Raw genomic sequence first — 25,714 nt, 5'->3', positions numbered from 1 at the left:
AAAAACACATATGTACGTGCAAATTGTTGGCAATGTACTAGTTCCTGGGGTGGGTGGTAGTTTCATGGGTGTTTAACATATTGTTCTTTATAACTCTCATATCAGTTACATCTATTTTAGTTTCACAGGATTTTTCCCTCCTAAATATAATCAAATGCACAAATCTTAAGGGTACCAGTCAATAAGTCTGGACACTGCATATACCTATGTAACCCAAAGCCCTAAGAAACTATCAGCATCCCAGAAAGTTCTTTCATGCTCCTTCTCCATCAATCCCTGCTCTAACCACCCAAGTGGCCACAGCTGTTCAGATATTTTCCCACCAGAGATTAGATGATGGTTTTGCTCAACGTCTTGTACCACCAGAATGTAAGTTTCCTGAAGGTAAGAACCTTGATATATTATTTACTACTGCACTCAGTGCCTAGGATACTCTCTGACACATGAAAGTTGCTGAATAAATGAAGAGTAAATAAAAGCTATATTAAAGTTTCATCAGCATGTGTTGATTAATAAATCAGTTGAATAAAGAGTAAATAAGAGGCTGGGTACAGTAGCTCACACCTGTAATCCCAGCACTCTGGGAAGCTGGGTTGAGAGCATCACTTCAGCCCAGGAGTTCAAGTCCAGTCTGGGCAACATAGAACCTGTCTCTACCAAAAAAAAAAAAAAAAAAAAAAAGTAAATAAAATTTATAATAAATTTTAATCCATCTGTACATGAAAACTGGAAAACCAGTACTTTAAATATCACATTTTAAAAGTTAATATTTTCAAAATTTAGTCGTATACTAATAATTACAAGAAGTAATGCAGATTAGAAAAATTACTGAACTGGGAGCCAAGAGACCCCAAAATAAGTTTTCATCCTTTCTTATTGCAAACTAGTTACACAACAAATCAGTCTCAGCTTTTTCACTTACATAACTAATTAAATCTCAGCCATTCGTCCCAACTCTTAAAAATCTATTATTTATAGTAAATTATACATCATCTAAGTACAAAATAAATTTTAAAAAGTAAGTGCTACAGTGCTCGCTTCGGCAGCACATATACTAAAATTGGAACGATACAGAGAAGATTAGCATGGCCCCTGCGCAAGGATGACACGCAAATTCGTGAAGCGTTCCATATTTTTCTCCCTGTTTAATAAATGGTGTTGGGAAAACTGGCTAGCCATGTGCAGAAAGCAGAAACAGGACCCCTTCCTGACACCTTACACCAAAATTAACTCCAGATGGATTAAAGACTTAAACATCAGACCTATTACCATAAAAACCTTAGAAGAAAATCTAGGCAAAACCATTCAGGACATAGGTGTAGGCAAGGACTTCATGACCAAAACGCCAAAAGCAATGGCAACAAAAGCCAAAATAGACAAATGGGACCTAATCAAACTCCACAGCTTCTGCACGGCAAAAGAAACAGTCAGTAGAGTGAATCGGCAACCAACAGAATGGGAAAAAATTTTTGCAGTCTACCCATCTAACAAGGGGCTGATATCCAGAATTTACAAAGAACTAAAGCAGATCTACAAGAAAAAAACAAACAAGCCTATTCAAAAATGGGCGAAGGATATGAACAGATACTTTACAAAAGAAGACATACAGGAGGCCAACAAACATATGAAAAAATGCTCATCATCACTGGTCATCAGAGAAATGCAAATCAAAACCACATTGAGATACCATCTCACACCAATTAGAATGGCGATCATTAAAAAATCGGGAAACAACAGATGCTGGAGAGGATGTGGAGAAATAGGAACACTTTTACACTGTTGGTGGGAATGTAAATTAATTCAACCATTGTGGAAGACAGTGTGGCGATTCCTCAAGGACCTAGAAATAGAAATCCCATTTGACCCAGCAATCCCATTACTGGGTATATATCCAAAGGATTATAAATCATTCTACTACAAGGACACGTGCACACGAATGTTCATTGCAGCACTGTTTACAATAGCAAAGACCTGGAACCAACCCAAATGCCCAACGATGATAGACTGGATAGGGAAAATGTGGTACATATACACCATGGAATATTACGCAGCCATCAAAAACGATGAGTTCACGTCCTTTGTAGGGACATGGATGAACCTGGAAACCATCATTCTCAGCAAACTGACACAAGAGCAGAAAATCAAACACCGTATATTCTCACTCATAGGTGGGTGTTGAACAATGAGAACACATGGACACAGGGAGGGGAGCACTACACACTGGGGTCTGTTGGGGGGAAATGGGGGAGGGGCGGGGGTGGGGAGGTGGGAAGAGATAGCATGGGGAGAAATGACAGATACAGGTGAGGGGACGGAAGGCAGCAAACCACACTGCGAAGTGTGTACCTATGCAACAATCTTGCATGTTCATCACATGTACCCCAAAACCTAAAATGCAATTAAAAAATAAAAATAAAAATAAAAATAAATTAAAAAAAAATTTAAAAAAAATTAAGTGCTACAAAGTGACAAGAATAAAATTATCATCATTCCTAAAAGCAAAGAAAGTTTTAGAAGTTTCACACAACAATAAAAACATAGGCTGGATCTTAAAAGAAAAATAGAATTTAGACAATAATGAAAAACAGGGCATTACTGGCAGGGAGAAAAGCATGAAAAACATGGAAAAGAGGAATGTACACAGCATGTTCCTAGAACAAAGTAGAGACAAGTTTGGCTGGACTGACAGGTTCAGATAGGTCAGTGCTTCTCAACTTTTCCAAAGAAATGTCCCAAAAGGCAGTGGAGTGGTCTAAAGAAGAAGCTAAGAATATAAAATACATTTGAGATACATTTAATATCCATGTGATTTAGCCATTTTGATTTACTTTGTTTAGTATACCAAATTTTTTTAGTCCAAGTAGATACACATTTTTCCTACAATTATTCATATGCTACTTTAGTAAACCTAAATATGGTAAGGTGAAATGTAAAAGAATTTTATATTACACTCTAAAGACCACTCATTTTAAAATGTACTTTCATCACAAAAGAAGAAGATATAAGTTATTGGGGAAAAAGTGCTTTGAATTGTTTTCTTACTGAGCAAGAAAGAAAATATGAACAGAAGAGAGGTCCTAACAAGCTTTCATACTTTGCAATAATAAAGAATTTAGTCAACCTTTATTCTTCTCTTTCTTTCACCCCATATCCAATCCATCAATATGTACTGATACAGTTTTACTTCCAAACTGTATTTCAAATCCACTGGCTTTTTTCTCCACAACTACCATCATACAGTAGGAAACTATTATTTCACTCTTGAACTACTGCAGTGTCCTCCTATTTTCCCTAAGTCTACTATGCCTCCCAATTACAAAATCTCCACACAGGAGCCACCGTCATATTTTAAGAATGTTTAGACTAAAATTCCATGAGTCCTACATTATTTGTTTGCTGTCTACCTTTCCAACCTCATCATACAACTCTTGCTATGTGCTCCTTCTGCTACTAAATTACAGGCTTCAATACCTTATAACTCAAAAAAGAACCTCATCTGCCTTGTCAAACAACCTATTCTCAGCAGGTAGAAAAGTCCTGAGATACAAATCTTACTAAATATTTAATTTATTAATGCTATGCTCATAAAAATAACAAAATAATTATTTTGTTATACATACAATATAATTTCAGGATCTCCAGACCAAGGCTGGATTGCCTCCCTTAATGAGAAGTTCAGAAAAATCCTGTGCATTTCCCGTCTGCCCTAAACACCAAGGAAATGATAAAAATATTTTAAAGTAATTTTGAACATAGAAATTTTCAGTAATGAGAGAATTTATACTACACTAATTTTCCTGCTGACAACAATTATAAACTTTTTTTAAAATATGTGTTTATAAAAACACCATTTGAAGACATTGTCAAGGAAACAAAAGCAGATACAAACTAGGTAGGGGTGATATGACTCTTGAAAGAAGGGGAATACACTGAATGAGGCCCATACTTACCCTTCTTCCTTCCTAAGACAGCTACACAGTCTGTTGTGTACAGGCAGGGGACCGAGGAGGGGACAGAGCTCTTGTAAAAAGCTGCAGTCTTACTGGGTGAAAAAGTATCAGAGAATGAAGTCTGGAGCTGCTAGAAGAGCTAAAACTTGAGAGCAGAAATCTCAGGAAACTGGGAGTCAGCTGGCAATGACTCCTGAATTCCCATTCATAGCATGAAAATCCAAGCCCAGGGAGAGGCAACAGCTAGAAATCTGAAAGAACTGGGAAGAGATTTCAACAGCTGTCTGGTCCTGGAGAGTCAGGGTTTAGTGTTAGAGAGAATTGGTAAATATCTCAGGCTTTCCATTGAAACTGTAGAAAAGCCACACTTGAAAAATAAGAGCCGCTTGCCAGAACTAATGGCCAAACTGAAACAGACCTGTCCTAATAAAGCCTAAAACAAAGCCTCCACAGGATCAAGGTGATGTGCCAGTAATTTAACTGCCTGCTAGAACAAAATTCAATACTTCAGAGGAAGATTGAAATCCACACCTTCCGGAGTTTCTACACTGTATCACCCACAATGCACAGCAGTCAATGAAACTTCCTAAACATGAAAAGAGAAATGGGGGAGTTAAAAGAAAAGTATTTATAATAGAAATGGACCCACAGCAGACTCAAATGTTGAAATTTATTTTAAAGACATTGTTTACTATGATACACATGTAAAAGAATTTACATTAAAAAATTAACATAATGCATGAAGATAAGCCATATGTAAACTCTACAGTATCAAGAAATCTAGGCCAGGAGCTGTGGCTCATGCCTGTCATCCGAACATTTTGGGAGGCCAAGGCAGAAGTTATTGCTTGAGTCCAGGAATTCAAGACCAGCCCTGACAACATAGCAGGACCCCATCTCTACAAAAAAAAAAAAAAAAAAGAAAGAAAAAGAAAAAAAAAAAAGAAAGAAGAGAAAAGAAAGTTTTAATTAGCTGGCCATGGTGCTGCCTGCCTGTAGTCCCAGCTACTTGGGAGGCTGTGGCGGGAGAATTACTTGCCCTCAGGAGTTTGAGGCTGCAGAAAGCCACGATCACACCACTGAAGAACAACAGCAGCAACAAAATCTGATACATATAGGCAGAACAGAAGAAATATTTGAAAAAATAATAGGTAAATGTTGTCCAAGTTTGTTTAAAAAAAACCACCAATCAAAAAAATTCATCTGACTCCAATCTATATAAACCCATACTTAGTCACATTATAGCCAAACTGCTAAAAACCAAAGAAAAAAAGAAAATCTTAAAAGGAGTCACATACATTCTGGAGAACCAAGATAAGAAACAGAACTGACATCTCTTCAGAAGCAATGGAGGCCAGAAGACAAAGTACTAGTAGGGAGAGGGTGAAAGCTGTCAACCTAGAATTCTACAATCCTGAAAAATAATTTTGATACCACTCAATCTGTTGTATCATAAAAAATAAGAATTTTCAAAACTCAAGGCAAAACAAACATTTTCAGATAAATGGATGCTGAGAGAGTACATCACCAACAAACTCACACTATAAGAACTGATAAAAAAAAAATAATTTGGATTAAAGGAAATATTACATGTAAACTCAGATTTACAGAAAGGAATGAAGAACTCAAAAGAGTAAATATGTAAGCAATTATATTGTTATTCTTCCATTTCTTAAATGTATTAAAAGGGAATTGATGGCCAGACACAGTGGCTCATGCCTGTAATCCCAGCACTTTGGGAGGCTGAGGTGGGCAGATCAATTGAGGTCAGGAGTTCGAGACCAGCCTGGCCAACATGGCACAAACCCCATCTTTATTAAAAATACAAAAATTAGCTGGACATGGTGGCACATGCCTGTAATCCCAGCTACTCAGGAGGCTGAGGCAGGAGAATTGCCTGAACCCAGGAGGCGGAGGTTGCGGTGAGCCGAGATCGTGCCATTGCACTCCAGCCTGGGTAACCAGAGCAAAACTCCGTCTCAAAAAAAAAAAAAAAAAGTAGACAGGATTAGAATGACAGAATAGAGGAAACAGATTCTACTTAAAACATACATAGACTAGGTGCAGTGGCTCATGCCTGCAATCCCAGCAGTTTTGGAAGTCTAAGGTGAGAGGATCTCTTGAGCTTGGAGTTCAAGACTCACCCTGGCAACATAGTGATACCAAAAAAAAAAAAAAAAAAAAAAAAAAAATCTAAAAATTAGCCAGCATGTAGTGTTCATCTGTATTATTAGCTACTTGGGAGGCTGAGGTGGGAAGACGGCTTGAGGCCACAAGTTTGAGCCTACAGTGAGCTAGGTGCCAGCCCCTGCACTCCTGCCTGAGCAACAGAGCAAGACTGTGACTCTTAAAAACATTATTTAACTGAAGAAAAAAATAATACACAGAAGAAGACATCAACAAGCATAAAAACAGCTGTCTGCCACACATTAATAAAGCATAAATATGCAATGATTATCAAGGATTGTTGTTATACAGTTAGGATGGGGATGGGGCAGGGATGGTAGGCACAAAAGAGTAGGACCAAAAGGGACCAGAAAACAACTGACCCCAGAAGAAATAGATAATGCAGGGAAGAGAACTTCATTTAAAATCTTTCTTGGTATTCTCAGAGAGATTTAAGAATATTCTGAAAAATAAAGCATCACTAGATTACAAAAAAGGAGCAGAGAATAAATAAAGTTTATAAAATTTAAAAAAAAAATCATTACTAGCAATGAAGAGAGCCTGGGCATTTCATAGTCTTCCTGTGCTGCTCTGCCCTGACTTTGTTTTCATTCTGTCTCAGATGTCCCCACTATACACAATTTTGTGGATATTCTTTATGGCTTTATTCTTTATCATGAAGCAGTATTTTTTTTTTTCATTTTGGCTCTTTTGTACTTCCTACAGAAATAAATAAATGGATCATTGTCTCTTTCCTTTTCCCCCAGGTGTTTAACACCTGCTCAGGTCTGAACATCAAGCCACCCACTTTGCCCATTCATTCCAGTTATTATAAGATTTGTGTGGTTCCAACTTATGAGTTGCTGTTATAGAAAATGCTGCTCTAATCATACTTGTTAAAATTTGCAAGTCGTTGTGCATAATAAATTCTCTATACACTAAAGGATAAAAATGATGACAATTCAGTGAAAGAGTTGAATAATATGACTCAGAGGACCAAATTAGTAATTTGGAAGACAGTTAAGACAATCTCCCAAATCCAAGACTGAGAAAGTGAAAGAGACAAAGACAGAAAGAAAAGAAATATGATGAGCAAAAAGGTAAAAAAAAATATGAGGATCAATCCAGGGAGTACAATTCTCAAGAGAAGCTCTAGATGGAGGAAGAAGGAGAACACAGAGAAGAAAAATAATAGAAGAAATTGTATTGGTGTTAAAGACGCCTGGGTTCATGTTAAAAAGATCTGCTGAGAAAAGATAACATTTAATTTTTTAAAACTGTACCAACACAGATCCAAGCAAAGGGTCCAAACACCAAAAATAACAAGGAAACTCCAAAAGAGTTCAATTTATCTTTGTCTACTCAGAGCTTCTACCCACACATATAAAAATCACTGATGAAAACATATGTGCATTCAGATTGGTCCCTCTTTAGAGTCATACTCAAATAGGTCCTTAGTACTGGCTCATCTATCATTTTATATTTCATTAGTCCATTTACTCTCTCACTATCCAAGACAACTGTCTCATACTTTCTGCTCCTCGATCACCAAAACTGCCAGCCCTTTTCTTAATCTCCACTTCCTACTTTTGACTGAGAAATACAAGCAATCAAAAGCAAACACATAACAACTAAACAACACAAATCCTTTTCAATTGAAGCTGGAATATTTTAGAAAGTAGACCACATGTTAGGCCATAAAATTCTTAACAAATTCTTAATAAAATCATACAAAATATAATTTGTATTCAAAACATCAACAATGGAACAAGCAACCATTTTATATACTTAAGACTCACAATATTGACTTAATGTTGTATAGACCGTGAAAAATTTATATAATTTTTTTAAGTATTGAACAAATAACAGCACTGAAGAATACACCATAAAAATGTGAAACTCAGCTTTACCATAACCCATTCATTTTATTCTGAGTAAGCAGTTTGATAAGAATTGTCATTATTAGGGGCAGGCGCAGTGGCTTATGTCTGTAATCCCAATACTTTGGGAGGCCGAGGTGGGCAGATCTCTGGAAGTCAGAAGTTCAAGACCAGCTTGGCCAACATGGTGAAACCCCGTCTCTACTAAAAATACAAAAAAAACTGGCCAGGCATAGTGGCGTGTGTCTGTAATCCCAACTACTTGGAAGTCTGAAGTAGGAGAATAGCTTGAATCTGGGAGGCAGAGGTTGCAGTGAGCTGAGATGGCACCACTGTACTCCAACCTGGGCAACAGAGTTAGACTCCATCTCAAAAAAAAAGACAAAATAGCATAATAATTATTATTATTATCATTATTAGGTTGGTGCAAAAGTAATTGTGGTTTTTCCCATTGAAGTATTGGCAAAAATGCATTACTTTTTCACCAATCTAATAAAAAGTGTATTAAGTTGCAAAATGGGATATATTTCACATTCCATGATTACATAATATTTTATAAATTCATGCTATTCTTAATACCTCAACAACAACAACAAAAACTCATGTATGCATTGAAAAATGTGAAGTTCTGTATTTGAATTGATGGAAATTTGCCAATGGCACCTAAATTAAAAATCTCTTATTGAAAATATAACCAGTGACCAAGCATCACAGCATACACAGAAAAAAAAAAACTAGAAACCCCAGTATTTTTGTAAATTAATCAATATTCTTTCATAGAACCCATAGTACAAAAAATAACTTAAAAAATACTTTGAATCAGTAATGAAAATGAGTAAAATGCGGTAAAAGTGTATACTAAGATATTCATAATCTTAAATTCACACATGAGAAGAGAAGAAATGCTGAACAATGTTATTAAATAAACTTTCATTTCAAGAAGTTGTGAATGGAACAACAAATTAAGCTAAAAACCATAAAAATGAAAATACAAAAGCAGAAATCAGAGAAAAATAGAAAGAAAATAAAGAAAAGCAAAGTAAAAAGTTGGCTTTTTAAAAAGCATTAAAATTGATAAAACACTAGAAAGACTGATCAAGAAAAAAAGAAGATAAAACAGAAATTACCAATATTGAGAATTAAAAAGTAGACATTATTACCAGAACTTACAATTGTGAAATGTAAGACTATAAGGACTGTTCTCCAATTGAAAAAAAATGAAGTTTCTTTTAAAACAATTTACCAAAATTAGCACAAGAAGAAATATAAAATTTGAATAATTCTATACATAATTGATATGGTTTGGCTCTATGTCCCCACCCAAATCTCACGGTGAATTATGATCTTCAATGTTAGAGAAGTGGCCTGGTGAGAGGTGACTGGGTCACGGGGTGGATTTCCCCTTTGTTATTCTCTTGATAGTGAGTGAGTTCTTATGAGATCTGGTTAATTGAAATTTTGTAGCACAACCTCCTTTGCTCTCTTGTTCCTGTTGCTATATGAAGATGTGCTTACTTCCCCTTCACCTTCTACCATGATTGTAAATTTCCTGAGGCCTTCCCAGCCATGCCTCGTGTATAGCCTGCAGAACTGTAAGTCAATTAAACATCTTTTCTTTCTAAACTACCCAGTCTCAGATAGTTCTTTACAGCAATATGAGAACAAATGAATGCAGTAATTTAAAAATTGAATATACCACTTAAAACTTTTCAACACAGAAAACTTAATGCCCAGTGACTTTCCTGGGAAATTTTTCCAAACATCTAAGGAAAAAACACTGAGCTTACACAAATTCTCTCAGAAAATAGAAAATAAAAAAACACTTCCCCACATTCTTAAGAGGAGAGTACAAACATGACACCAAAATATGTAAGGACATGGAAAAAAAATTACACTTGAATCTCTCTCATAAACATATTTGGAAGAAAATGCTAAACAAAATAATTAAATCCAATAATATTTTAAAAAATAATAAGTCTTGACCAAATGAATTTACCCCCAGGGGTGCAAAGTTAACGTTTAAAAATCGATCATCATACCAGATTTAAAAACTTATGCACAGCAAAGGAAACAATTAACAGAGTGAAGAGACAACCTATGAGACAGGAGAAAATATCCTCAAGTCATCCATATGATAAGGGGCTCATGTCCAAAACAGGTAAGAAATGCAAACAACTCAAAAGCAAGACAACAAATAACCTGATTTAAAAATGGGCAAAGGACCTGAACAGATATTCCTCAAAGGACCATACAGGCTGGGTGCAGTGGCTCAACCCTGTAATCCCAAAACTTCGGGAGGCAAAGGTAGGAGGATCAGTTGAGCCCAGGAGTTCAAGACCAGCCTGAGCAATTGAGGCCCTGTATCTATTAAAAAAAAAAAAAAAAAATTAGACAGGCACGCTGGCACCTGCCTGTAGTCCCAACAACTCAGGAGGCTAAAATGGGAAGATCACTTGAGCTTCGGAGGTCAAGGCTCCAGTGAGCTACAATCACACCACTACACTCCAGCCTGGGCAACAGAGACTCTGTCTCAGAAAAAAAAAAAAAATATGTAAATGGCCAACATGTTCACAACAAAATGTTCATTAAATGCAAATTAAAATCACAATGAGATCTCAACTCACGCCTATTAGAATGGCTGTTATCAAAAAGACGTAAGGATAATAAGCATTGGTGAGTATGTGTAGAAAAAGAAACCCTTGTACACTCTTGGGTGGGAGAATGTAAATTTTTACAGTAACTATGAAAAATAAATGGAGATTCCTCAAAAAGCTAAAAATGGAACTATCATATGATTTAGCAATCCCACTTCTGGGTATAGGAACAATCATATGATTTATCAATCCTGCTTCTGGGTATAGGAATTAAAATTAATATGTTGAAGCAACAGCTACACTCCCATGCTCACTGCAGCATTATTCATAATAGCCAAGATAAAGAATCAACTTAAGTGTCCATCAACAAATGAACTGATAAAATACAGCATACGTACACAAGGGAATATAATTCAGCCTTAAAAAAGAAGAAAATCCCGTCACTTGCAACAACATGGATGAACCTGAAGGACATTATATTAAGTGAAATAAGCTAGGCAAAGACAGACAAATGCTGTATGATCTCACTGATATGTAGAATCTAAAAGTGTTGAACTCACAGAAGCAGAGAGTAAGTGGAATCGCAGTTACCAGAGGCTGAAGGTCCCATTAGGAGAAATGGGAGATGCAGGTCAAAGGATACAAAATTTCTGTTAGAGGAGTAAACTGAAGAGATCTATTGTACATTATGGTGATTCCCGCTAATAACAATATATTGTATACTTGAAAATTGCTAAGAGTAGACCTTAAGTGTTCTCACCACGAAAAATAACTGTCAGGTAGGACAAATGTTAATTATACTGATTTTGCCATTCTGCAATGTATACATATAACAAAATTTCATGCTGTATACCATATATATAATTTTATGTAATTTAAAATATAAAATTTTAAAAAGTAGTCAATATATTTTACCACATTATTAGAACAATGAGAAAATGCAACATATGATCATTTCACAGAGGCAGAAACTACCTCTAAAAAAATTTAACTGACGTTCATGATTTTAAAATCTCAACAAACTAGGAAAAAAGGAAAATTCCTCACTCTGATAAAGGGTAACAGTAAAAAAAACATTTTTTTAAGATTTAATATTTTTTAAAATCTTACTATTTTTTAATGGCAGAATATTGATCTTGTTCTTCTTTAGTTCAAAAACATAACAAGCATGTCTAAAATCATGATTTCTATTCAACACCATAGTGGAAATTGTGGCTAGTTCACTAAGGCAAGAAAACTAAATAAAAGGTATAATGATTAGAAAGGATAAGTGAAACTGTCAGTATTCACAGATGACATGTCTGTGTATACAGGAAATTTAAAAGAATCTACTAAGTGAATTTGGCAAAGTCACAAGATGCAAGACCAATATATAAAAATCAAATGTATTTCTCTATATCTGAAGCGATTTTTAAATGAACATTTAAAAATAGTATCATTTATAATAGTAACAAAAAGGCAAATACCTAGAATCAATCTATTGAAATATCTGTAAAAATTCTGCAATAAAATCCATAAAACATTTCTATGAAAAACGAATGCTAGCTAAATAAGAGAAGGACAAGACTATCTTGATACAAAAATATAGAAAAACTCAGTATGGTTCAGATGTCATTTCTTTTCCAAATTTATCTATAGATTCAACCCACTTCCAATTAAATTCCTAGCAGTTTTTGTTGATATTTACAAGTTGATCCCGAAGTCTATACAAAAAACAAAGGATTTACAATAGCTAAAACAATCTTGAAGAGGAAACTGATGATTTACATTACCAGACATCAAGATTTATCATAAAGATAGAACAATTAGATTGGTATTGGCACAAAAATGAAGAAATAGACAAATGGAACACAATAGAGTCCAAAAATCTATACTCACATACAGCTACCTAATTTGGAACAGATGTGCCACTGCATTTCAATGAAGAAATGTTGGTCATTTCAAAACATGTTGCTTAGTGAATTGGCTATTCATATAAGGGAAAAAATAACCTTAACCTCTACTTCATACCATACACAAATATTAATTTAAGATGGATAACAGACCAGTGTGACCTCTCTTAAGCAGGATATAAAAACAGTGACCATAAAAGATTTATAAATCAGACTTCTTAAATATATATGCATATAATAGTTACCAATTACATGAAACAAAAATGTAGAGAGAGAAATAAAACAACTATTATACAAAATATTAAAACTTATTTCTCAGGAATTAACAAACATCAACCAACTAAACATAACTGACATTTACAGAACACAATACCGAATAACTGCAGAATATATACCCTTTTCAAGTGCCCATCAGAACATTCACTAAGTTATATCATGGGTTGGTCCATAAACCAAGTCTCAATAAATTTGAAAACACTGAATTCATAAGAAGTATATTCTTGGCCATAACAAAACGGAATTAGAAATAAATATCAAAAATAAATGCAGAAAATCTCCCACTATTACAAAATTAACATAGTTCTAAATAATCCCAAGGAAGAAACTAAAAGGGAAATCAGAAATTATTTTGACCTGAATTATAATAAAGAAACAATAAAATTTGGGGATACAACTAAAACAGTGTTTAGGGAGAATGTATAACTAAAAATGCTTACATTGGAAAAGAAGAAAGATATAAAATTAATTACCCAGGTAGCTAGAATAACAAACCAGAGAATGAAGAATGAAGAACAGAAATCAAGAATATATAAAAACACATGTCCCCCAAAACCTAAAATGCAATAAAAAAAAGAATATATAAAAACAATAAAGAAAATCAATAAAACCAAACTTTGTTTTCAGAAAACACCAAGAAAATTCAAAAACCTCCAAGATGATCAATTTACAAAAAGAGAAAAGAACACATATTGCCCACAACAGAATAAAAGCAGGACATCACTACAGATTTTATAAATAGTAAGTGGATATAAAAGGATAGGAGCTACTTCATGGCAATGACTTTAACAAGTTATATTTGATGAACAAATTACTTGAAAGACACAAATTACCAAACCTGACATAGGAAGAAACAGAAACATTGAATAGTATCATATCGCTTCAATGAATGAAATTCTTCATTAAAAACATACCAACAAAGAAAACTCTTGGCCAAAGTGAATTCCCTGGGAACATCTGTCAACTAAGGAAAAAAATAATACCAATTCTATACAACCTCTTACAGAAAACAGTTGTAAAATTATTTTCCAAATCATTTTATGTGGCCACAATTATCCTAATATCAAAACCTGGCAAAAGCATATCATACACACACACACAAAAATTACAGGTCATTGTTTCTCATGAACACAACAAAATAACAGAACATAGAACCAGCAGCATATAAAAAGGTCAGAACATCAACACCAAGAGGGGTTTATTCCAGTAATACTGTTTGCTTTGATATTTTTAAATGAATCAATGTAATTTACCTTATTAACAGAATGGAGCAAAACTATAAGATCATCTCAAATGTTGCAGGAAAAGCATTTAACAAAAATCAACACCAATTCATGATGAAATTTCTGAAAATAAATTAGAAAAGGAAGGGATTTCCTGAATAAAATAAAAATCATCTACAAAACCTTCCATTACTTAATGATTATATATTGAACGCTTTCTCTGTAAAATCAGGAACAAGAAAAGAATGCCCACCACCACCATTTCAATTAAGCACTGGAGTTTCTACTCAATGCAATTTGGTACGAAAAAGAAATAAAAGACATAGAGACTGAAAACAAAGAAGTAAAACTTTTTATTTGCAGACATGGTTGTATGCACAGAAAATGCTGAGGATTCCAGCACTGCATTGCACCTACTCTAAAAACTGACCACGTAATTGTAAGTAAATCACTCCTCAGAAAATGCAAAATAATGGAATTCATAACAATCTCTCAGACCACAGTGCAATCAAATTAGAACTCAGAATTAAGAAACTAACTCAGAACCATACAACTTCATGGAAATTGAACAACCTGTTCCTGAATTTCGACCAGATAAACAATGAAATGAAGGCAGAAATAAAGATGTTCTTTGAAACCAACGAGAACAAAGACGCAAGGTACCAGCATCTCTGGAACGCATTTAAAGCAGTGTTTAGAGGGAAATTTATAGCAATAAATGCCCACGTGAGAAGCAAGGAAAGATCTAAAATCAACACCCTATCATCAAAATTGAAAGAGCTAGAGGAGTAAGATCAAAAAAACTCAAAAGCTAGCAGAAGACAAGAAATAACTAAGATCAGAGCAGAACTGAAAGAGATAGTGATACAAAAACCCCTTCAAAAAAAATCAATAAATTCAGGAGCTGTTTTTTTTTTTTGAAAAGATCAACAAAATAGACAGACTGCTAGCCAGATTAGGAAAAAAGAAAAAGGAGAAGAATCAAATAGATGCAGTAAGAAACGAAAAAGGGGATATCACCACAGATTCCACAGAAATACAAACTACCATCAGAGGTTACTACAAACAACTCTATAAATATAAACCAGTTAACCTGAAAGAAATGGATAAATTCCTGGACACTTGCACCCTCCCAAGCCTAAACCAGGAAGAAGTTGAAACCTTGAACAGACCAATAACAAGGGCTGAAGTTGAGGCAGCAATTAATAGTCTACCAAGCAAAAAAAGTCCTGGTCCATACCAGTTCACAGCTGAATTCTACCAGACGTACAAAGAGGAGCTAGTACCATTCCTTCTGAAACTATGCCAAACAATCCAAAAAGAGGGAATCCTTCCCAAATCATTTTATGAGACCAATATCATACTGATACCAAAACCCAGCAGAGACTCAACAAAAAAAGAAGGCCAACATCCATGATGAATATCAATGCAAATATCTTCAACAAACTACTGGCAAACCAATTGCAACAGTACATCAAAAAGCTTATCCATCAAGATCAAGTAGGCTTCATGCTGGGGACGCAAGGCTGGTTCAACACACACAAGTCTATAAATGTAATCCACCACATAAACAGAACCAAAGACAAAAACCACATGATTATCTCAACAGATGCAGAGAAGACTTTCAACAAAATTCAACAGCCCTTTATGCTAAAAACCCTCAATAAACTAGGTATCGAAGGAACATATGTCAAAATAATAAAAGCTACGTATGACAAACCTACAGCCAATATTATACTGAATGGGCAAAAACTGGAAGCATTCCCTTCGAAATCTGGCACTAGACAAGGATGCCCTCTCTCACCACTCCTATTCAATACAGTATTGGAAATTCTAGCCAAAACAATCAGAGGAGAAAAGAAAAAAATAAAATAAAGGGTATTCAATTAGGAAAGGGGGAAGTCAAATTGTCACTATTTGCAGATGACATGATTGCATATTTAGAAGATCCTATCATCTCAGCCCAAAATCTCCCTAAACTGATAATCAACTTCAACAAACTCTCAGGATACAAAATCAATGTGCAGAAATCGCAAGCACTTCTATACACCAATAACAGACTTAAAGAGAGCCAAATCATGAGCAAACTCCCATTCACAACTGCTACAAAGAGAATAAAATACCTAGGAATACAACTAAAAAAGGATGTAAAGGACCTCTTCAAGGAGAACTACAAACCACTGCTCAAGGAAATAAGAGGATACAGACAGATGAACAAACATTCCATGCTCATGGTTAGGAAGAATCAATATCATAAAAATGGCCTTACTGCACAAAGTAATTTATATATTCAACGCTATCCCCATCAAGCTACCAATGACCTTCTTCACAGAACTGGAAAAAAACACCTTAAACTTCATATGGAACCAAAAGAGAGCCAGCATAGCCAAGACAATCCTAAGCAAAAAGAACACAGCCAGAAGCATCATACTACCTGGTTTCAGACTATACTACAAGGCTACAGTAATCAAAACAGAATGGTACTGGTACCAAAACAGAGATATAGACCAATGGAACAGAACAGAAGCCTCGGAGGCAATGCCACACATCTACGACCAACTGATCTTTGACAAACCTGACAAAAACAAGCAATGGGGAAAGGATTCCCTGTTTAATAAATGGTGTTGGGAAAACTGGCTAGCAGTGTGCAGAAAGCAGAAACTGGACCCCTTCCTGACACCTTACACTAAAATTAATTCCAGATAGATTAAACACTTAAACATAAGAGCTAACACCATAAAAACCCTAGAACAAAACCTAGGCAATACCATTTAGGACATAGGCATAGGCAAGGACTTCATGACTAAAACACCAAAAGCATTGGCAACAAAAGCCAAAATAGACAAACGGAACCTAATTAAACTCCAGAATTTCTGTACAGCAAGAGAAACAAACATTAGAAAGAACCAGCAGCCAACCGAATGGGAAAAAATTTTTGCAATCTACCCACCTGACAAAGGGCTAATATCCAGAATCTACAAAGAACTAAAAGAGATTTACAAGAAACAAACCCATTCGAAAGTGGGAAAAGGATATGAACTGACACTTTTCAAAAGAAGACATATATGAAGCCAACAAACACGAAAAAATGATCATCACTGATTATCAGAGAAATGCTAATCAAAACCACATTGAGATACCACCTCATGCCAGTTAGAATGGCGATCATTAAAAAATCTGGAGACAACAGATGCTAGAGAGGATGTGGAGAAATAGGAACACTTTTGCACCATTGGTGGAAGTGTAAACTAGTTCAGCCACTGTGAAAGACAGTGTGGTAATTCCTCCAGAACCTAGAAATAGAAATTCCATTTAACCCAGCAATCCCATTACTGGGTATACACCCAAAGGATTATAAATTGTTCTATTATAAAGACACATGCACATGTATGTTCATAGCAGCACTGTTTACAATAGCAAAGACCAGGAACCAATCCAAATGCCCACTGACGATAGATTGGACAAGGAAAAGGTGACACATATACACCATGGAATACTATGCAGCCATAAAAAATGATGAGTTTGTGTCCTTTGTAAGGACATGGATGAATCTGAAAACCATCATTCTCAGCAAACTGACACAAGAACAGAAAATCAAACACTGCATGTTGTCATTCACAGGTGGATATTGAACAATGAGAACACAGGGACACAGGGAGGGGAGCATCATACGCTGGGGTCTCTTGGTGGGGAGCCACGGGAGGGATAGCAGTGGGGTGGAGAGGTTGGGGAGGGACAACATGGGGAGAAATGCCAGATGTACATGACGGGATGATGGGAGGCAGCAAACCACATTGCCATGTGGGTACCTATGCAACAACCCTGCATGATCTGCACATGTACCCCAGATCCTAAAGTATAATTTAAAAATAAATAAATAAAATAAATAAAATGCTGAGGATTCTATCAAAAAAATTACTAGAACTTATACATGAATTTACCAATATCACAGGATACATCACAAAATAAACAAACCCAAATGCATTTCTATACACTGTACTAAGTATTTTTTTTATTCTGTATTTTTGATGCTTTCACATCTTGGGGCCTTGCTGACCCTGCAGGGACTGCCCCTTTCAGGGCTAGCCAATTCCTATAGACAGGAAAGAACCTGACAGTGAGGGCACTTTTTGCAAACCAACCAATACCTTATCAAGTTCTTACCTGATATTTATACATATCCCAAGCAACTCCTTTATCCAGTTCTCACTTAATACATATACAAATGTATCAAACAAGAAGATGGTACCTCCACAAAGAGCTCCACAAATTGATTTTTTTTAAGCCACCGGAGAAATTATAGACGTATTAAAACCTTCCACCAACAAAAGTTTTGAGCATTTATGTAAAATGCATAAAAATTGGCCATGATAAAACATAAGCTCAAAAATCTTAAAAAGATAACTCCTAAAAGCTGGCATAATGACATCTAAAAATCATTTCAAAGTTAGTGTAACTGTTACTAGAAAACCATCTCCACAATGAGTATATATATATATATATATATATATATATATGCCTTTTTTTCATTTTTATGTTATACCTCTCTTTATATTTGAATAATTCCTTTAAACTACATAAACATTTTCAAATGTTTGTAAATACTCTTTTAAAAATTACTGCTATTAGCTGTTCTTCATGCTTTTCTTACTGGTTCCCTTACACATTTGAAATTGGACATTTCCAGCTATTTCTTCAGTCTGTTTTAAATCCAACCATGTTGGTTATTTCTAAACCAAAAACTATGTCACATTATGTACCTCCTTTCTAAATCCAACATCTAAGTGAAAAATGATAGAGGAAATAAAAGATGAGTAAACTTGACTACACAATATTATAAACACTATAATCAAAACTAAAAAACAAAAACAAAAAATATGTGCTACAAAGATTTCATGCATTTATACAAGTAACTCTTAAAAATTAATAAGAAAATGAAGATAAACGGGCATTTCACAAAAGAAATTAAAACATGGTCAACATAATTAAGAATCAGATAAAAGTACATAAAAATGAGGTATTGTTTCTTCCTTAGCTGACTGGTAAACAAGAAGACTGGCAATACACAGTGTTAGCAAAGAAATGAGTAAAACAAGAATATATAATAATTGTCCCTTGAAGAAGGACAAGAGTAGAAGCATGCATATCTAATAATTCTATGAAACAGTCTGTAATATTGGGGAAAATAGTAGTTGAAGGGGTCTGATAAACTGTGACATACTTAGCCAACAGAACACTATGAAGATATTAAAAATGATGGACACCATGCACGGTGGCTCATGCCTGTAATCTCAGCACTTTGGGAGGACGAGGTGGGTAGATCACCTGAGGTCAGTAGTTTGAGACCAACCTGGCCAACATGGCGAAACCCCGCCTCTACTACAAATACAAAAATTAGCTGGGCATGGTGGCAGGAGCCTATAATCCCAGTTACTCAGAAGGCTGAGGCAGGAGAATCACTTGAACCTCGGGGTGGGGGGCAGGGGAGGAGGGTACAATAAGCCAAGATCCCACTTCACTCTAGCCTAGGCAAAAGAGCGAAACTCCGTCTCAAAAAAATTAACTGTTTTTAAAATGATGTATGTTCGGTTACATTATATCCTTAATATTATATTCTCTGCATAGCACAACATGGACACTGAATATTTGTTGAACAATTGGTATTTAATAATTTATTTAATGAAAGATTGGTCAAAGACTGATTGATCTGTTGGGTAGGTGGGTAAATGATTCACTAGGAGAGACAGTGACTCACTGACAAACCACACAGCCAACAAGCTAAGTGAGGGAGTGACCAACTAAAAGAATAATCAACCAAATGAGTTGTGACCCTTTGAGAGAGTCACAGGATGAATAACTTATCAATGACTGAGTGACTAACAAAATGAATGAGTAGATGAGTAAGTTCTCTTATGAGTCAGTGAGTGACTGATGACTGAGTGCTTGATGAATGGGGATTGAATGAATGAATTTTAACCAATGAAAAGATCTCCACAATACACTGTTGAGTTAAAAAGGCTCAATTTAAAATGAACAGGATGGCACTATTCTTATAAAACTGTATCTCAATTTGTTACTATGCAGAGACATCCAGAATAATATTAAAACTTGTTAAGTGGCTGGCTGTCGTGGTTCACACCTGTAATCACAACACTTTGGGAGGCCAAAGTGGGTGGATCACTTGAACCAGCCTGGGCAATATGGCAAAAACTCATCTGTACTAAAACTACAAAAATTTGCCAGGCATGGTGGCATTCACCTGTGGTCCCAGCTACTCAGGAGGCTGAGACTTGAGCCCAGGAGGCAGAGATTGCAGTGAGCAGAGATTGCCACTACTGTCCAGTCTGGGTGTCAGAGTGAAACCCTGTCTCAAAAAAAACTTAAGTGTTATGGTTAATAATGAGTGTCAACTTGATTGGATTGAAGGATACAAAGTATTGATCCTGGGTATGTCTGTGAGGGTGTTGCCAAAGGAGATTAACATTTGAGTCATCGGGCTGGGAGACCCACCCTTAATTGGGTGGGCACCATCTAATCAGAGGCCAGCAAATATAAAAGAGGTAGAAAAAACATGAAAAGGAGAGACTGGCCTAGTCTCCCAGCCTACATCTTTCTCCCATGCTGGATGCTTCCTGCTCTTGAACGTTGGACTCCAAGTTCTTCAGTTTTAGACTCGGACTGGCTCTCCCTGCTCCTCAAGCTTGCAGATAGCCTATTGTGGGAACTTGTGATCATGTAAGTTAATATTTAAAAGCATACATATATATATATATAACATATATATAACATATATATGTATACATGTCATAACATATGTAAAACATATATTATATATATATGTGTTTAGTTCTGTCCCTTTAGAGAACCCTAATACGTTAAGCAAATTCTCAATCACAAGAAGCACTTATGATTTTTTTTGCCCCTTTGATTGATTAATGTCATTTTTACATAACTTTTTATTCACTCGGATTTTTTTATATGAAGAGATATGTGGTCAAAGCTTGTATACTACTACTGCCTCTTAAAACAGTGTTTAAAATACATGCAAATAAGATATTTTAACACAATGCCATGATGCTTTCACTCAACCAAGAAATCTAAGATGAATACTAACTCAACTTTTGGGCTTTAGAAGACAAAAGAATAAAGACAGCCATACATTTAAGGGCTACTGAAGTCAAATGTCATCATTTTACCTTGGGCCACTGTAAGAAGTACATACATGTCAGGCAACAGCTTAAAAGACCTCCCGAGAAAACCGATGTCATGCAGAGAAGAAAATGGAAACTATTCTTCAAATGTATCCCCTTTCTGGCTTTGGTTTTGGGGTTTGTTTGTTGTGATTTTTGGTCTTGGAGCAGATTTTGAGTTACTCCTTAGAATAATGCTAAATGATGACTACAAAGAAAAGCCAGATTTATAATTCATAACACATACACAAAAAAAGTGTGAACAAAGATGAAACAAGTGCTTTAAATAGCTCTTTAAAAGTTGGAGTCTTTTTCCCTTAGGATCTCGTTTCAAAACCATCATATTTCAAGTTTGTATTACTAAGACATTTTTAAAGATTTTAAGAAGTGAGGAGTTTGTGTTTAAAAAATAAAACTGCACAGGAAATTTAATTAATTCTACTGGTGAAATACTTAACACTATCCTCTGCTACCGATACTCAAAAAAATCTGGAAGTTGTTTAAACTGGTATGAATTTGTTTATAATGATTTTTAAAATACTAGCATGCTAGAAGAACACTGAGTATTTCAGATATTCCTCTGAAATAATTCTTTTAAGATTATCATAATGCAGTCAAAAATAAAATTAAGCACATATAGATAACCAAGGAGTGAGGAATATATAAACATGGAAATGAAGCATTTCTGCAGACAGTGAAGCATTCTGTTTTGGAAGGGTTTCCTGTGACTCATCAATCAGATAGACTTATACTATAATGCACTATTTTCTTCTCTGAGTCATTCCCCAGGTCCTAAAATCCACTCTAATGAATCTTTCCATATCAAACCTTTATAAAAGCAATATATTCAACTATTGCTATAAAATGAGGCTGAGGAGTAGAGAAGGGTTGATATAGTTTGGATGTTGTCCCTTTTAAATTTCAGGTGTTGCACTGTGAACTCCATTGTTGGAGATGAGGACTGGTGGGAGGTGATTGGATCATGGGGGTGGATTTCTCATGAATGGTTTAGCGACATCCCCCTTGGTGCTGTCCTCAAGATACTGAGTTGTTGCACAATCAGGCTATTTACAAGTATGTGGTATCTTCCCCCTCACTCTCTTTTGCTCCAGCTCTCAAAGTGTGGTATGCCTACTACCTAAAAGCTCTGGGAGGACTATTCAAAAGCTAAGCAGATGTCAGCCCCCTGCTTGTAAGCCTGCAGAACCATCAGCCAATTAAACCTCTTTTATTTATAAATTACTCAGCCTCAGGTATTTGTTTACAGCAATGCAAGAACAAACTAACAAGCCAGTCACAGTGGCTCCAGAACCATAATCCCAGCACTTTGGGAGGCTGATGCAAAAAAATCACTTGAGCCTAGGAGTTGAAGACCAGACTTAGCAATATAGTGAAACCTTATCTCTACGAAAAAATACAAAAATTAGCCAGGCATAATGGCACTCACCTGCAGCCCCAACTACTCAGGAGGCTGAGGTAGGAGGATCACTGGACCCCAGGGAAGGCAAGGCTGCAGTGAGCTATCCACTCTCCTCCAGCCTAGGTGACAGGGTAAACTGTCTCAAAAAAAAAAAAAAAAAAAAAAAAAAAAAAAAAAAAAAAAAAGCCACATGTGTAAAAGGAGAGAACTCCCACCATGAAGACTGTTCCTAATACAGTGTTACTTTTACTGACCACCATAACCAGAGGCACTATGAATCAAACTCCTTATACTAAAGGTATGTCATTTTACTTCCAATAATTTCAAATTTTCATTAATAATATCCAATAATCACAGAATATTTATCTTTAAAAGTCTGTGGCAGGGATGGGTGGGGTGAAGACATGGATAATGTTTTTTAACAAGACAAGGTCCTAATAATATTCCAGCAATATCAATGCAATTGAAGATCAGATACAGTAAAAACTGTATTTCACATCACCCCCGCCCCTCCTCAAAACAAACCAAAAAAAAATCTACAATACCTCATGTATTTAAAAAAATAAATTATAAATTATAAATTATTTATTTTAGATTTATAATAAATTAAAAATCCAGACTTACCTTTAATTCTGTCTTCTCTAACCTGGCCAATTAACCACAGATCTAATAATTCAACATTAAATCAACTTATCCTTAATGGTTCCACTCTCAAATGACTTGACCTATCCTATGGACTGCCATGATGAAACAACATGCTTCCCTCAGTATGCAAATTTAATACAAATAAAACCCTATTATAAATGTTTAACAATTTAAGGCCAAAAATAGATTAATAAGGGCAGACTCATAAGTTAGCAAATACCCATTTAGTAAGTACAAAAAATAACTTAATACTTCACAATAAAGTTTTTTTAAAAGGTAAAATTAAAATGAAAAACTAAGGTTAAATTGAAGTTTAAAATCAGAAATAAACAGGGAAATTAAATAGAATAACTAAATTGAATAACTGGCAAAAAGATCTGCTTCTATTGCTAAACGCATGATTTATTCATTTTATTTTCAAGTACTTGAATGCCTCCCATATGCTAATAAATATTATACAGGACTTGGAAACAAATGAATAGAAATACTGCCCAAGAACTCACAATATAGTTTCACAGGAGCCATTGTTAGAATGAAACAAAGTCCAGAAATAGATTCAACTACATATACAATTTTAAACATGAGCATTTCACAGCAGCAGAGAAAAGAAGGATTATATGACAAATAGTATTGAAACTGGACCACCATCTAGAGGAAAAAAGTTGCATCCCATATTATATCTTACATCAGTATAAATTCCAGATGGATCAAGAAAATGAGGGAGAGTCTCAAAGTATAATTTCAGGGTTGAGAAAGGACCTATCTAGATGCACTACAACAACAAATCACACTATCAACAGAATCGAAAAGATAAAAAGACAATCTAGGAAAAACAAACTCAGAATTATCTTCCTTAGTCTAAGAGCTCCCACAAAGCAAAGTAAAAGGACAATAAATCCAATAGAAAGTGGGCCAAGATATAAAGTTTCCCAAAAAAGAAGAAGAAAAAGCAAATTAAAATTAAGATTCTATTTTTCATATCTCAAGTTGGCAAAGATCAAGCCATCTGAAAACATCATGTTAGTAAAGGTATAGAAAAGCATAAACTGGTATTTCTATGCCAATTTGGCAGTATTTGTTGAAGTTAGTAACATATACCATTTTTGAATCAGCAATTCCTCTTCCACTTTAGTTATGATCTCTCCTTCACACACACACATCTGACAAATGTACAAAGATATTTACTACTTTTTGAATTCTAATACTTTTAAATGTGTTCCAAAAAATGGATAAATTTTTAGAGAAAGAATAAAAACAGACAAGTACAGACAACTCTCAAAGAGTTTTGCTCCAAAGGGGAGTGAAAAATGGGGCCACAGCTTGAAGAAATGTGGAGTCAACTAATGATTTAAATTGGGAATTGGCAGAGCACAGTTCACACACATCAAATTTAGCCAGTTGCCTGTTTTATAAATAAAGCTTTATGAGAACACAGCCATAAGCCATGTCTGTTCATTTGCATATTGTTGATAACTGCTTTTGCACTACAAAGGTGGAGCTGAGTAGGTATAAGGAAAATCCAAAATATTTACTTTATGGTCTTTAATAGAAAAGTCCTGGCAATCCCTGGTTTAAATCAGCAATTCTCACAATCTATGCCTCAGAGCAACATTATCAGATCACCCGGAAACTCACAGATGCAAATCCTCAAGTCCTACTCCAGATCTAATGAAACAAACGGGGACGGCGGCCCAGCAATTTGTGTTTCAACAAGCCCTTTAGGTAATTCTGATTAAGAACCACTGGGTTAGACAACGGTTCTAGTACAGTTAATTCTTACTATCTTCAATAGGTTCTTGGAAACTGACTTTAAGTGAAACAATGTGTAACAAAATCCATTTTTGTTAACAAAAGTTAAAGTTAAACAAGGTTAGGTTAAACAAAGTGCAACAAAATCCATTTTTCAGTAGGTTTATTGAGATAAGCAAGTTCCTATGGCATATTTATGGCCACAAAAACATCATCAGACTTCTAAAGAAAGACCCGGAACACTTTGATTATTAAACATTGAAATAAATGTCAGCTATACACACATTTAAGAAAGATTAATAAAAACAAGATAATTATTCACCCAATTCAGTTTAGTCACGAGCAGCTAAAGCCTATCCCAGCAGCTCAAGTCACAAGGTAGGAACCAGCCTTGGACAGGACACCATCCACTGCAAGGCACATTCATACATACATGCTCACTTAGACTGAGACCATTTAGACACACTGATCCACTAACATATACATCTTTGGGATGTGAGAGGAAACCGGAGCATCCAGAAAAACCCACACAGACATGGGGAGAATGTCCAAACTTTACACAAACAGTGGCTCCAGCCAGGAATCAATGTTTTTTCTTATCACTGTTATGAATAAATGACAGTTATTCAAGGACCTGCTGTATAGCCAGGAACAGATTAAAGATCCTTTGTGTTCACACATTTAAAAGGTCTTGAGAAAACTTCATGGAAGCCTAAAGCCCTCAAGGAG

General features: G+C 35.3%; 1 protein-coding gene and 1 non-coding gene across 2 annotated transcripts in view; one reads left to right on the top strand and one right to left on the bottom strand.

The window, feature by feature from the left end:
- The window catches only part of JAK2 (Janus kinase 2), a 120,547-nt gene that overhangs the window by 86,250 nt on the left and 8,583 nt on the right, over positions 1-25,714 (bottom strand). The gene's annotated exons all lie outside the window — the stretch shown is intronic.
- Positions 1,031-1,137, top strand: LOC120360720 (U6 spliceosomal RNA). Its single transcript, XR_005577151.1, has one exon. It is a non-coding gene; the product is annotated as a U6 spliceosomal RNA (small nuclear RNA).

Source organism: Saimiri boliviensis, chromosome 2 (genome assembly GCF_048565385.1).
Source record: "Saimiri boliviensis isolate mSaiBol1 chromosome 2, mSaiBol1.pri, whole genome shotgun sequence".
NCBI lineage: Eukaryota > Metazoa > Chordata > Mammalia > Primates > Cebidae > Saimiri > Saimiri boliviensis.
This window is presented reverse-complemented; position numbering and strand designations above follow the sequence as displayed.